This window comes from Coptis chinensis, chromosome 5 (assembly GCF_015680905.1).
Source record: "Coptis chinensis isolate HL-2020 chromosome 5, ASM1568090v1, whole genome shotgun sequence".
Lineage (NCBI taxonomy): Eukaryota > Viridiplantae > Streptophyta > Magnoliopsida > Ranunculales > Ranunculaceae > Coptis > Coptis chinensis.
In genome coordinates, this window is record NC_141460.1 from 98,708,121 (window position 1) to 98,722,876 (window position 14,756).

Sequence of the window (14,756 nt, forward strand, 5' to 3'; positions counted from 1 at the left end):
GGACTCATCATACGAAGTGTTCACGGAATGGTCCATCTCTACAAGTTATTTAACCTCAAATCTTCTCTCGGGGAATTTAAAAACACGCCCGACCAAGATTCGGATAACACCCTAGGCTATTCTAACCAAGGCTCGATACCACTTGTTGGGGATTACACCAATACCAATCGGTTCCCCACTACCGCGGATAACTTGTATGAACACACTTCACTCGGATAAATCTCAAATATCACAAACTACCTATACTAACATGCCCAACTCACTAAACAACTATTAACAAATGGATAATAATATAAAGCGGTAAAAGCAAACCCACAACACAAAGATTTACCGTGGTTCGACCAATGATGCCTACTTCCACAAGAGCCGGTTCTTAATAAAGTAGGAAGGAAGATTACAATCTCTCGCTTACGGTCTCTCACCCTTACTAGATCACTCTTATCTCTTTCTGGGGTTGTCTCTGAAAGGTTCTCTCTCTTTGTTTTAGTCCGGATTCCAATCCTCGACTTGTTTGGTTAGGTTTTCCAAAACCTTGATTTTGGTTTTTATCTCCAAAACCAAATTTTGCGGAGTCTTGTAGCAAGGCCCACGGAAATTAGACTGGCGCTATGTGAGTCGGCTAAGACTTAAGACACTTTGGCTGTTTTAAGGTCGCCCTCTATGGCGAATTCGCCTATTCTCTTGGAACTCGGCCTGGCGCTCGACTTAATGCAATGCCGAATTAAGCCGTTTACGTCCGGCTCTATTTTCTCTCCTCATGTGAGGGATAACTCCAACATGGATGTGTAGCAGGGCCTGCAATTTCCGGGATTACTTGAGCTATCTAAACTGATTCGCTTTCAGTTTAGAAAGGATCTGACGTCAACTGCTATTACTCACTGCAAGGATCCAGAATCCAAATGTTCACTAAGCAAACCAAACCAAATTTTGATGCATATGTGCTTAGGCAGTGCTATAGTAAATTCCCAGGAATCCTTATAGGCTTACAGCTTAGCATATTTATTTAATAAACTGTTGAGTTATTACCATTTTATACAAAAAGTTAAATCTATTCAGCCAATAAAAAACATGTACCAAAGACATATTCCAGGACCTTCACGCTCTAATTTCTAAATTTTTATTGCAGTCATGGATCGAACCTCGGGGGATACTTTGTGTGGTCCTTTCTTGATGTTTTTGAAGGAACGGGTGGTTACACGTCCCCGCAGCGTTTGATCCATATTGGTCAGATAGTGGTGGCACTTGGTTCGGCACAGAACATCCCGTTTTAGCTCCAGGGGGAGCTTCGCATTGGAGATGTCGACTGATTTCAGCAGATGTTTAGCATGAGAGATTTTTCCCTCGCTTCAACTGAGGGACACGAAAAACATAAACAGGGAAAACAAAAACCCTCAATAGATTTTGGTCAACAATTCGAATGTTTGGATCAGAATTCATCCCAATTCCCAGCAATGGCTGGATGTGGTGGACCGTACGATTACTCTTCTTCTGGTTTCGGATCGACATCTCTTCTTCTCAGTTGATTAGCTAGGTGATTATCTGACCCTTACCTGTCGGTTGAGAGTAGTTGATTGTAACCCTGTCATTATGCCCGTTTATCTGCCAATTACTAGGAAAAAAAATTGGTGCGAGAAATAAAGTCTCGCTTTGTGTTGTTACAAGGATGCATTTTTAAAAAAAATGAGATTGGGCAGTGAAAATAGAGTTCTGAACAAAAGAGTTGAGTAGTTAGAGTTATGTTGCTGATGCTGTTACCTATGTGAAGATGAGAAGAAAGGCTTATGTGAATATTGGTCAGTGGTATTTTCCATTTTATGCATGCAGGTACATGCCAGTGAATCTAGAGAACACTTTCAGTAAATATGCTCGGACATTACCAGATAAACTCACTTTCAGAGAGGCTTGGAACATGCCCAGCGGAAACAAAGTTGCTTTTGACTTATTTGGCTGGTTAGTGCAACTTATTTTGAAGTGTTCTTGGATTACTGATATTTTCAGATGTTTAATTTGATACGTGATATTCTATCTACCAGTTTGTAAATGGAACGTGTAAATGTTGTTTGCAGGATTGCATCCAAATTGGAGTGGGGACTACTGTATATGTCTTGGCCAGAGATGAAGAAGGTTTCTTATCTAAAGAAGCTGTGAGACGTTGCTTTGATGGTAGCTTATTCGAGTACTGTGCCAAAGCTCGAGAAGATGCCTCCATGCCTCCGGTAAGCTGCGATAGGAATTGACAAATTGGCAGAAAAGGCAGGACAGGAGCTGTGGAATTTTAATTGAACTGTATGGTGAACTTAACATAAGAAGTTACTTGGTGCTCATATGTATTGTTGATTCAATAATGTCTATTGTTGTTAAATTATACTTGGTGGCTTTGGTTTTGTTCCATATGTGGCTCCTGATGATGCTGCGATGCTGCAGAAGCGAAATATCAAATGAAAAACTGAAAATCCAAAATGGTCACGTGCGATGTGTCTGCAGAGAATACCATAAAGCAACCTGGTGAGAAGAGGGCAAGGGAACGACATAGGTAAACTTGGGATTTATGTTTTTTTAATCTTTGATATTGTATTTTCCTACCTCTGTTGCTTTGGTTCATGCTTTGTTTGAGAAGTGTGTTGTCCAAAGCATTGCAAGAGCATAATACCCTCCATCTTTCAGGAACACCCCATCAAATTGTGAAGGGGATTTATGATCAATCTCACCAACAAGAATTCCTCATAAACCTATTTCTTCAAATGGAGCTTTTGAACACTTCAAGATTCCAAGAAAAGTAAGCAAAAAAAACTTTTGAATCTAGAACTAAGAATACGGATGAATTTCTATTAAAATCCCCATCAAATTGTCAAGGGGGATTTATGATCAATCTCCACCAACAAGAATTCCTCATAAACCTATTTCTTCAAATGGAGCTTTTGAACACTTCGAGATTCCAAGAAAAGTAAGCAAAAAAAACTTTTGAATCTAGAGCTAAGAATACGAATGAATTTATATTAAAATCCTTTGCATCTCTACATAATGAAAAAAGATTAAACTGAAGTGACGCCTGTACTCCCTCAAGAGCTGAACGCGCTCCATCATAAAGAAGCAACTCAGAAAATACGAGAATAACCTGTACCATCAGAACAGCTCAAAGCCCTCCATCTTAAAGAAGCAAAGCCGAAAATTACTGAAGAGCTTGACACTCAGTCCCCACCAACTAATGTCCGAACAGGTTTTGTACCCGACAAATCCTATTGGAATGTTACCTTCAGTGAAAGCATAAGAACGTTCATTTGTGGTGTTGTCTAGACAAGGAATAAGCTGCCCGACATTTTGGGTATTGTTGGTGCAATTGTAGAAAACAAAAACCCTGGCATATCCACCGAAGTAGCGCAAGTACGGTGTGGATTGTAACGAGAAATTTCTTCGTGGTTGAGGACAATCTTGGTCTACTATATCCACGTCCACTATTGTTAAAAACTTCAGATCGTAATCTATCTCTCGCACAAGATAGTGGTGGTTGGAGATATTAATGACCGGACGGGAGTCTAAACATTTTATCACTAATCCTGGATATCCAGTATCACTAGGAGTATACGCGGGATAATAGATAAACCACCTGAATTAAATCGAAACGGGTATAAAACATCAAAATCGGCTGTACAATTCTCGGAAGTGACTAGAAGAATTCCATTGAGGCCGATGAGAACTAGGACGAAAGTGAGGAACTGAAGCAATTGAAACATTATGACAACTCCAATCTCACACACACAAACTATACTTGTTTTGATCGATCACCAAAGCGCCATCTGTTTACAACTCTTGAGCAGCTCAGTGGAACAACAGGGACAAGATTTTTAATAATAGAGCTCATCTCCTTAGACGACTTCATCAAGTCTTCTGCCATTCAAATCCACATAATGTGTGGTCATAATTGTTTTAGGTCCACCTGACTTTGCACCTACAGGATGAGACCAAGTTGTATTGAGTCTACAATTCTAAGTTGAATTGAGTCTACAAGTTGTGTACAATTCTAAGTTGTATTGAGTCTGCTTTTCTTGAGAGTTACTTTCAGTTTGCTCTTATCTAAAAAGAATAATAAGTCGTTCAGTTGTGGATTTTAGGAATTTGTAATGACTTGATTTCACCCTAAACGACAAGATAAGCAATTTTAATGAGGTTGTCTACCCCGAAAATGTCCTCATAGGGATAGGGATGAGGTCTCCGACCGTTAGATATTTGGATTGGATGTGTGATCCAACGGTTTAGAAATACAACATCATCTCATCTTCTCTCTCATTCTTGTTGTTCTTGATTTTCATACCATTGGATCATACATTCAACAGTCTGCGGACCCTCATCCCTAAGAATATCCCTAAGGATATCCTCGGGGTAGCTGGAGCCAATTTTAATTATGCGATGATTCACAAAGATTCAACCCAATTACAGTTTCACCATTTGCATGTAACCATTGTCAATTGTCAAACACAATGAATCCAAGTTCACAACAGCTCAGTATCACCTTTACAACTAAGTGGCTAACACCTACACAGGATTGTATTCTTTCAACATGAATCGGTTACAAAAGGGTACAATACTACAATGTTCCTTCTTTCCTTTTATATTACAGACTGCTGAATGCCAATCCCAGATTATGAAGGTTTAAGTTGTACACTGAAGCTTGTTGGAGAGTAATTGAATGGTGTGATTGATTCTATATATCGGAGTCGCTTTCGGAATCTTGATTTTGTGCTTCTGTGACTTCATTCCCGTCTGCTGCTGGATGATTTGAATCAGGTGTGAGATTAGCACGACAAACTGGACAAGTAGTATGTGAAGCTAACCAAGCATCAATACATTCAGGATGAAAGACATGATCACATTTCGGTAACAATCTAAGCGTTTCATCATCTTCGAATTCATTTAAACAAACTGCACACTCGAGAGCACCTTTGCCGATTTTTAGACCTTTCACTACTGAGTACATGAATGTTGGAAACTTTTCAATTACAGAAGGTTCGAGTCCTCCGTTGCCCGTAAGTCTGACTACCAGTTTGATTTACCAATTTTATTAGTTTGGGGATAAAATTGTTGCTGATCGAATTTGTTCCAATCAAATCGGATTTCTCTTATTAGAAAATGCTATTAGTGCAGACTGCAGCCATCAGGAATGCTCTATCTTGCTGGATGACTTTCAAACCATGTTTACCATCCTGATTAACTAGTGATTATGTAGTTTTTATTCATGCATCAATTCAAGAAGTTGTGCTTGTTACTTCCATTGGTAATTCCTTTAGCTTCAGAACTAACATATGTCAGAACTAAAATATTTGTCAGACTACTACTCTATTGTTCTGATATATGTCAGAACTAAAATATTTGTCAGACTACCAATGTCTTCTACCAAAATGGTGTCTGCCAATATCATACTTGATCAGAAGTTCCATTTCACATTCAATCTGAACGGTCTTACCATGAGATAAATTACACAAAAGAATTTTCAAAACTAAAATTACAGAAGTTCAGAACTAAAATTTGCCAGACCACCCCTAATAGGAAAGATGTTTGCTTCTTAGCAACTGAGGGCAAAACTGCTGCAGGCCTTGTGATTTGAGGTCTGAAGATGTTTGCTTCTATTAGCAACAGCAGGTGGAGCTGAACTGCTGCAAACCTGAAGCAGACAACAAAATAGTTATCTTCTAAAAAAATACCAAAATGCATGTATACCAAAACATACACACAAAAATCAATTATATGTTTTCTACATATGTTTGAATCATCGACCACTGAACTGGGACCAACCTGTACAACAAAAACAAGTAAGAATTATTCTTCGTTCATATTAATTAACAAAAAAGTCTAGAAAGCAAAGTCTGGTGAGTCAGGTGCTGGAAGTCATTATCATGTTTTACAGAAAAAGGTATGGAGCCAAAGAATGTCATACCACCAAATTTTCTACACATTCACAAAAATAATGAGGCTTCCAGACAATAACAGCCATAACCATATAAGTTTAACCAACGGAAGTGGCAACCAAGCAACCAAATGGAAGCCCGGTCAAACACTAGTACAAAGTGTGAAAAAGGCTGATCCGGATAAACTTTAAACAGAAAGGCACACACACTCAATTATAGGAATTACAAAAATCACAGTAAGGCTGACCTGAGTACCAAGATCTACAGCAAGTTGATTACTGTTGGTTAGTAATATAAATATGCCACCACATTGCATACTAATAAAAAGCAAGCAATCAATTTCATTCAATGCACTAGCCGTTCTTGTATTATGCTACCTCAACTTTATTAGTTACTTCCTTATGTTGTCATAAATTATATCGTTTATTGTGAATTATGTTATATCATGTCGATATCGCATACATTTTCATGTTAGTTAATATTATATTTGTTATTCTTAATATTTTATTCGTGCTTAATCTTAAAACAGTTTATAATACATTCTATTAATCATGGTATAAATCCTTGGTAGTATTAGTCACCGTTTATGTCTGCACAGTAAGTTACGACTGTTCTAGTACAAAAGGGATTTATTTGACGATGTTCTGTGTTTGGTGGCATTCTGTGCATTTTCTGTTGGGAACCTGCTTTCATGGTCTGAAGGTTAGTTGTAGATAATCTAGTGCAGTTTCATACCCAATTGACCTTGTACTAATCCAAGTTATACAAAAAAAGTTACGACTGTTTTAGTACAGAGAGGTCAGCCAGAATTTTTCTGACGAAGTTCTGTGTTTACAGTTAGGTTAAGTAAATTTCTAAGTCGGATTCAAGATTTTGAGTGTGAACAAACATTGTAGAGCTTGGAGTGTAGTTTCTGACCCATTTGGATTTGTGTCAATCCAACTTATATATGTTTTGACTATATATATGTTGAACTGATTGATGAGTATTTTCCTTTACAATACGATGCCCGTTTGATTATTATTTTAAAATTGTGGCATGACATGTAATTATAAAAGTGTTATGAAGTATCTTTTGTTTTTGTGAATATGACTAACAAGTTTAACGGAAAAAAAAAAAGAATATGACTAACGGCGTGGAGACTTTGGTGGTTACGCCGCACAAGAGCCTTATATCCTTTTCCCAGTGAGTGTCTTTCTTTTTTCTTTTTAATTAACTTATTACTTCCTAAATTTAAGAGTTTGATGCTCCCATTTTGGTTTCTCGATGTTTTACTTCATAACATCTACGGCAAAGATTTATTTAGCTGGTCATGGGTAATTTAGTATAACATGTTGCTGTATGAGCTCATTTAGCCCACCGTTATGTTGGATAAGATTTAATGTATAGTTTTTTATGTGTTACATCATGCAATAATTTTGTACACTCTGTTAGATTTAATCGCTTTTATTATACTTATTACTTGAAGAGTAACCGGTCATGGTATATATGTACTAGTTTTTCCCACCCCCAATGGTCTTTGACATGCAGGATGTTGAGTTGCCTGATAAGAGTAAAGTGACGCGAGAGATGACCTTAATCTATAGGAGTTTCAGACTCCAGAACTATTGGAAATCTTCTCCATATTATCTTGAAGAGGCATCCCAAACAAGTGAGAGTTTTTGAGTTACAAAGTTCTATTTTACTCATTGTTTATTTTAGTATCTTTAGTTATTTAATTCTTTATTATTATTATTATTATTACTAGTAAACGGGCACGTGCGTTGCACGTGCTAGCAATGAAAAATGGGACGGAAAAAATAAAAGGAAAGAATTATGTATAATGTAAAATATTACATATTAAATTTGTCTGAATGAAACTTTAATTAAGGGGAAAAAAAACATTTGAATACGTTAGTTTTATTTTTTGTTTGATACGATTTTTGCTGCTCTGCCATGCTGCGAATAAATATATTTGAAGATGTATTTAACTGCCTGTAATTTAGTTAATTAGTATGTAATTAGTATTGTATATGCCACAAACTTATTTACCTAAAAATATAGTTGTTAGGGTAGCCAGAACAGGGTTCCGATCTCTAAATAGATCTGCTATAGCTTCTCGATCTCGATCAAATGGCTTAGAATCTGTCTCTACATCCGGATGCGTAATAGGATATGGAACTAAATATCGACTGGCCGGAAGGGGTGCTCCATAGCTTCAATCGATATCGCTTCTAGCCTACATCGGCCGATGGATCACGCCCATGATCATAAGGGCTTTTCGATGGGGTTGGATCATTGGCCAGTGATAGCTCCGTTTGGCTAGGAGTTATCACTTCAAAAGGATATTCGAAATACTGGTGGCGGTCAAGTTCGTTCTAGGTTTATACATGTTCAGGCAATAGCATGGCCGAGTATAGAGAAAGTCAACCCAGGGCAATTGAAGAGGAAGTCAAGAAGAGCTCAGACTCCCATTTTCATCCACTTTAATGGTTTGATAAAGCTTATATCGATTCTCTTCGTGAATGTAGTGGAAATAAAACTAAAACTACTAATGAAGTTAATGTTCTAAAGACTTACGCAGAAGATGAACCAGTAGTAGATAAGTTAGAATTATCAAGAACAACATCTTAATCAAAGGGGATCTTTGGGAGGGGCCGGAGCTCGTCAAGCAACTGACAGCTAGAACCAACAGGCTCAAGCCCTTTGTCTTCCAGTAAAAAATTGCATGCTGCACAAAATCAGGTAATATTCAAGAAAGGATCAAGTGTGATTTATAGTTTTGTTGTCCAACAGAGAACAAAAAAATTATATTGACAAGACACTGCCATTGAACAATCAGACGGTGAAACAGATTGTTTTCTCACAAAAATTGCTTTACATTCGCAGAGGCTTAGCTAGTAACAGGAGAGGATATGAAGCGAGTATTAGTTGTTTGAAGAGACAAATCAAAGGACTCCCCTTCAATACCATCTGCCAAACTCCTATCGTTCAGGAGCTCAAGAGATTCCACAATCTCGGACATTGTTGGCCCGAACTCTGGCTCAGTCTGTTGGCATTGAACAGACAAAATATCATATGTTGTTGATATGCTAATTTATGAAATTACAAAGTAATGCAACTGTATGCATATCTGAAATACATATAAAAGGTGTTTGAATGTTTGATTGACCTCACCTTAATCTGAGAGAGAGACAATGTCGACAAACCAAGAGAGGAACACGGAGGAGAACATTGGTCACGATCTCCATTTCCTTAAGATAATAAAGTCATCCGATTGATTTGGTGTTTTAATATTGAAAAATAGAAAAAGTCAAATCAAACCCGATTCGATGAAACCTTTACATTCAAACAACCTTTAGGAATAAAAATCGCATGCATAATACCCCTTAAGGCAGCGGAAGAATGGGAAAACTCATTACTTGCATCAAAGTCATGCGAGAATAAAGCGCTCAAAACGATACAACCTTGGTCACATTTTTTCTTCCCACGAGTCTTATTACCTTTCATCCCTTCATTTCATTGAGGTTGAAAATAGAGTGTGTGATATTGACCAAGGAAGTATGTAGAACATTAGCGAGAGCCGATCATGATCCAGGAGGGACATTGCGACTTCTCAAACCTGTGCCTCAAAGAAACCACTTACAGACCGCTTCAACCCGGTGATCAAGAGCTTTTCCAACTAAATCGCCCTATTGCTCGGGATAGGATCAACACCAACCTTAACAACTTTTACAATATCATTCGCCAAGTAATTCTCAGAAAGCAACTTGACTGCCCAAGTATCTCAACCAATCCACTTTCTAGATGATTGAAATGATGGAAAATTTCATCTGGCTGCTCAACCGTCAAGGCATCAACACCACTAATCCACTATGTCGTTGATGCTAATAACACTTATAAAATTAAGTTGGCTAAGCTGAGCTTGACATAATAGGATCATCAACATATAAAATTGATAATAAAAACTGGAATAAATGGTGATATGCAGCTATGAGACAATAGATAAGTACAGCAAATGCCAAAATCTAGATAGCCCACAATAAGTTGACTTTATATTGCATTCCCTTCCATATAAATGGCTTAAGATTATATGAAGAATTATTTCCTGATTTTAATAGTGTTAGTATAAAAGAGTTTTGTGAACATGTGCTCTAATGCAAAGGGTGGCTTTTAATTCAAATTAAGACATTTTTATTACTCTCTCCTAACCAAGTTATGATTTTCTTTCAAACGGATTTTTAAGCATTTCACATGGCTTCAGCGACAGTTACCTTCCGATTTCTTACTATAAAATTTGGTGGTGCTGTTTTCGTCAATTTGCATTTTTTTAAGTATTGTTTTTCTTTTAACAAATGTAAGCTTAACTAATGTAAACAGGTAGTATGTATGTAAGTCATCCCTTAAGAAAATGATCATAGTTACATAGTTTCCCAGCTGTCATGAAAAAAATTAGAACACATGTCCCTCAAGTAACTTAGATCTTTATCACTTAAACCTATAAACCTTGACAGTAGGTATCCCTTGTGCTTCTATAATACCAAAGTGATTATATATACGAAAGTACCGTAAGATGGATATAATATAGAGGGATTGAAAGAAACAGCACAATAAATGCAATAAAGTTATGCAGATTATTATAGTTTATTATAGTACGTATGATAGAGATGGACTTCATGTCTAAATGCAATAAAGTTACAGAAGATAGCACAATAAGGTTTCTTTTTAAGAACACAACTAATAATAACAACAAATTAATATAAAATATCTCCATCGCATGATCTACTTTGACACATTTCAGCTTTTGGCCTATAGACAAAGCAAAAGTAAATGTGATTCAAATTAGTAAGAAGAGTCATGTAGAATTGTGGTAAAGGTAAATTTGTTTTGAATATAAGTAATGTTTAAATACCTTGTTTTCTTTTATCTTACGCACCCTTTTAGATGGAGGTCTAATGATCAAGTCCGGATGATTCATTCAATCTTGATCGAATTTACCTTTTGACAAAAAAGTAGATAGAGGATAAGTGAATGTCTAACTATTATTTAAAAATGGAAACATATAAAAGTGAAACACATACCACATAAGCTTTTCTTTTGTAAGTTTTATCAGTTCTGTTTTTCTTATTTGAGGAGTTAGGAATGTCAGTGGACCTTTCGAAAGGAAGTTGCTGCTAGAAAAAAAGAACATAATAAGAATAAAGCGTTGAATCAAGGAATATGCATTTTTTTTTTGTATAGATTGTTAGTCATTGGCAGTAGGGTAAAAGTAAATGAATACCTTTTCTTTCATAAGAGTTGAGCTGTTTTGATGCATGTTGTCATGTAGTTGGGCTTGGAAGGTATCATTTAGAATCTGTGATGGCTCTGTCACCTGATTGTATAATAAGAGGTAAAATAATAAATATAAGCCAATGATAAATAAGCATGTTATTGCTAGCTAGTGTAATAAAACCGAACGGGTTCCGAAGGGGGAAAAAGTGAAGTATGTATTTAATAAAGAAAACACATTCATAAAGGATAAGTTTGTATATCTATTTACCTGTTCAATATCTTCTTGTATTTGGAGTGAATCAAGTTTGTAATCCACCTGAAAAACCTTATTAGCTGTAAAGCCATACCGCCTTGACTCGGGCGTTGTATTGGCTGATTTTTATCTCAAACACTATCGGTACCAATAATTTCATCTATTATGGCCTTAACAACCGATACCGTTTGCCTAAGCCAATAATTGATAATTATTCAGTGACAATTATGTATTTTGTAAAGATATATTGCATGGCACAAAGAGTGAATGTGAATATTTAGATAGCGTTGTAATGGTTTTACTGATTCCATAAGCTTCTCCAACTCGGAAAATTTGAATGTTTTAGCGTTTACGCTTCATCGCCAAATATAGTTATTAGGGTACTTTCTGTGTCATCTCGAATCCGAGCTTTCAATTGATATCTAACATACAGTTGTAATAGATAAAAATCATAAAGTTGGGAGAAGTGGTAAATCATTATATTTAAAAAAATGAATATGAACACATACCTAGCATCTGGAGATGGAATAGCGTTGTTGCAATTATTGCACCAATAGTGATCACCTTTGTCTATAACTTTCTTACGACAGCCGATTTTGGTGCAGGACTTATAGAACGGTGCATAATCATGAACAATATCATTAATAATTGCTGTGCATGTGAAGACTTGCCCCTGTATGAAATGTAAGTATATTGAGCTAAGTAAAATTAAATATGGTTGATAGGCAAATGTAGAGTAACTTACAACAGAATCTCCGTTTAACATATGAAGAATTTGCGAAAGCGTTTTCCTGTTTCTCAAAGATCTGTCCTTCATATTATGTTCAACTGATGATGATGCTTGTAGCATTGAAATATTTCTGTCTTTGAAAGTGGAGCCGTAAAAATATAAAATCTTTTGTCATACTTAATCAATGGCTAGTTAATAAAAGCGTATATTATATTTTTAATAAGGCTTCTTTTTTTTGAGCACCTGTTTTGTAATTCTAACACTTCTGGAATTTCCAAGTTGACATAGATCTTGGTTGCACTTGTTGAATTAAGGAAGTATTTATCTGACAAAGAAGGAATTTAAGATTGAATAGGTAATGCAAAAAAACAAAGTGCTATATAGATTAAAAAGCCTATATAATCACCATAATAGCTTCGAACAGTTAGTGAAGTGACAACTAACACCGGTACGCTCGTTGCATACGTAATAGCATTATCCATCAATTGTATTGCATTTTCCCAGAGATTGATTTTAAGTTCAGTTCCACTGCATAGATAATATATTATTGTGTTAATGTGTAGATTTGATTATGCATTTTTGATATTCTAAATGAGCATATGGAAAAGACAGACCTGCTATTCTTCAAGAAAATCTCTTTCAACATGAGTCCTTTTCTAAACATTAATTCTGAAACACCTTCAAGCGTGCCATAGACATCTGGAAAAAAAAATTGATGAAATAGTCATTTCCAGTTTGTTTTAAGAATTAAAGACTTGTATTATATACGGCAACTTACCTTTCAGATTCTGATTTTCTTTTGGAAGCAGGCTAATCTTGTTAAACTCAACGAAGTCAAAATTATATTTTGGAATCTCAGGGTGTGCTTGGAAGATCCCCTAACAATAGTATCCCATCCGATAAGTATAAGATATTAAAATGTTGAGCGGGCGGTATGAATCTGTTCTACTTTGCACACTTTGAAGTTTTCAATGTGATATACATGTCCTTCCTCAAGAACATTTAAAAATGTGTTGGAATGGTTCTTAGGAACAATTGCTTGAATTTGATTTCCACGAAAATAAATAAAAGTATTTAGGCAATTTCATAATGGGGAGAATTTAATGTAACTGAACATAAATGACTTATACCAATTACACCGCTTATCAATCAGGGACAACATCAAATCTTTTCTTCTTCTCTTGGGAGTCTTTTCTTGTCGAAGGTCCATCTTCTCGAGACCACGAACTTTAATTTTACACCGTTGAGTTTTGTCGATTTAATTGGGACAATCGAACATATTCTTACAGACCCATTTTTTTACGTGTACCTAAAGTGGAATGGATTAGTTGAAAGGTTAAAAACCAACAACATGCAAAGTAATCTTGAAATAGTGAAATCTTTTTTTGTGGGTTTTTTCTCTAAAAGTAAAAACAATCTAGAAAAATTTAAAATCGGTAACTTAAAAGTGAGGAGATTTAGAAGCCGACCTTTTGGAGTGATTTGGGTTTTCGTTGTTCTTGGTGATGACGATAAGAGAATGGAACAGCATAGAAGAAGAGAGGGATTTGAAAATGCAGTTTTCTCGGTATTTATAATAAGCATCATACATTCTGGGGTAGTTAGGATTGTCAATGTATTGAGTAACTGAATTTGTAATCTAAACGGTGTGTAGAGCGTATCAATTTAAAAAGACTAAACCGAAGCCTAGATTCTTGGCTTTAAGGGAAGTGGTTGGAGTAACTGGTTATAAGCGAAAAACTATGGAGGTTAAGATGGTCGATAGGTCCTATATCTTGTTCGGGGCGGTTTTTGCAAGAAAAAAGGAAAAGAATTAACCATTTTATTGCGGGTGGAAAAAATTATGTGGGAAAAGATCAGTAAGATACTAAGGCGTGTAGTAATTCCCGATAAAATACTTGAATATTATTTCAAAAGCGGGTAAATTCAAATTATGATATTTTAAAATAAAAAAAAAAGTTATGAATTTTTTTTTTTTGTTAAATGAACCTCTGTTGAACTTTAAAAGCAATATTAGCGATGATAGTTTTTGCATAACGAAACATTGAAAAATTAATGTCAAGGCGTTCAAAAGAGCGTGTGTCTTTGAAATACCACTATGTGTAAATGATTTGATTATAGTCATCTCTGTATGAATTAATGTGAAGGAACAAAGTCAAGTGTGTTATGTATGTCGAGCGAAGTCCCAATTATCATACATCAACAATGACGACAACAATATAGTCTTGTCTAGAGTTCAATTCCTAATTCCTAATCTGTTAAACGGTAAGTAGAGCAAACAAAAATAGATGAAGCAAAGATCGCTATCAAAACAAAGAAGAAGTGATGATTGGACACCGACCCGGCCGAAGAAGGATGATCGATAAAACCCCAAACAAAGAAGCTTCGCAAAGGCATCAATTAAGCCTTGTTACTACATTAGTTAAGTGGGGAATTTGAATTCGACAGCTCAATGAGAAGTTCCACCGGAGCTAAAATGAGATTTTCTCAAGCCAAACCAAGTGCCACCACTATCGACCAATATGGATAAAAGCGTTGCGAGGGGGCGTGGAGATCAATTTAAGTGACATCCATAGCGGTTTAAAACGCTGCAGATACTTTCCTCAATCCGTATCTTGAT

General features: G+C 36.0%; 4 long non-coding RNA genes across 4 annotated transcripts in view; 2 read left to right on the forward strand and 2 right to left on the reverse strand.

Annotated features, from left to right (window-relative positions):
- Nucleotides 1–831: 831 nt before the first annotated feature.
- On the forward strand, nt 832–3,995 carry LOC147500864 (uncharacterized). Its single transcript, XR_015194772.1, has 4 exons — nt 832–1,531; nt 1,825–1,950; nt 2,067–2,533; nt 2,665–3,995. It is a non-coding gene; the product is annotated as an uncharacterized LOC147500864 (long non-coding RNA).
- A 3,037-nt stretch (nt 3,996–7,032) lies between these two features.
- LOC147500865 (uncharacterized) overlaps nt 7,033–14,756 on the forward strand; it is a 28,874-nt gene continuing 21,150 nt past the window's right edge. The window contains exons 1-2 of the long non-coding RNA XR_015194779.1: nt 7,033–7,085; nt 7,431–7,551. This is a non-coding gene — a long non-coding RNA (uncharacterized LOC147500865). The remainder of the gene's footprint in view (nt 7,086–7,430; nt 7,552–14,756) is intronic.
- LOC147500866 (uncharacterized) lies at nt 10,958–11,501 on the reverse strand. Its single transcript, XR_015194773.1, has 3 exons — nt 11,422–11,501; nt 11,161–11,253; nt 10,958–11,050 (listed from the first exon to the last, which is right to left on the reverse strand). It is a non-coding gene; the product is annotated as an uncharacterized LOC147500866 (long non-coding RNA).
- Nucleotides 11,763–12,284, reverse strand: LOC147500867 (uncharacterized). Its single transcript, XR_015195465.1, has 3 exons — nt 12,152–12,284; nt 11,916–12,079; nt 11,763–11,828 (listed from the first exon to the last, which is right to left on the reverse strand). It is a non-coding gene; the product is annotated as an uncharacterized LOC147500867 (long non-coding RNA).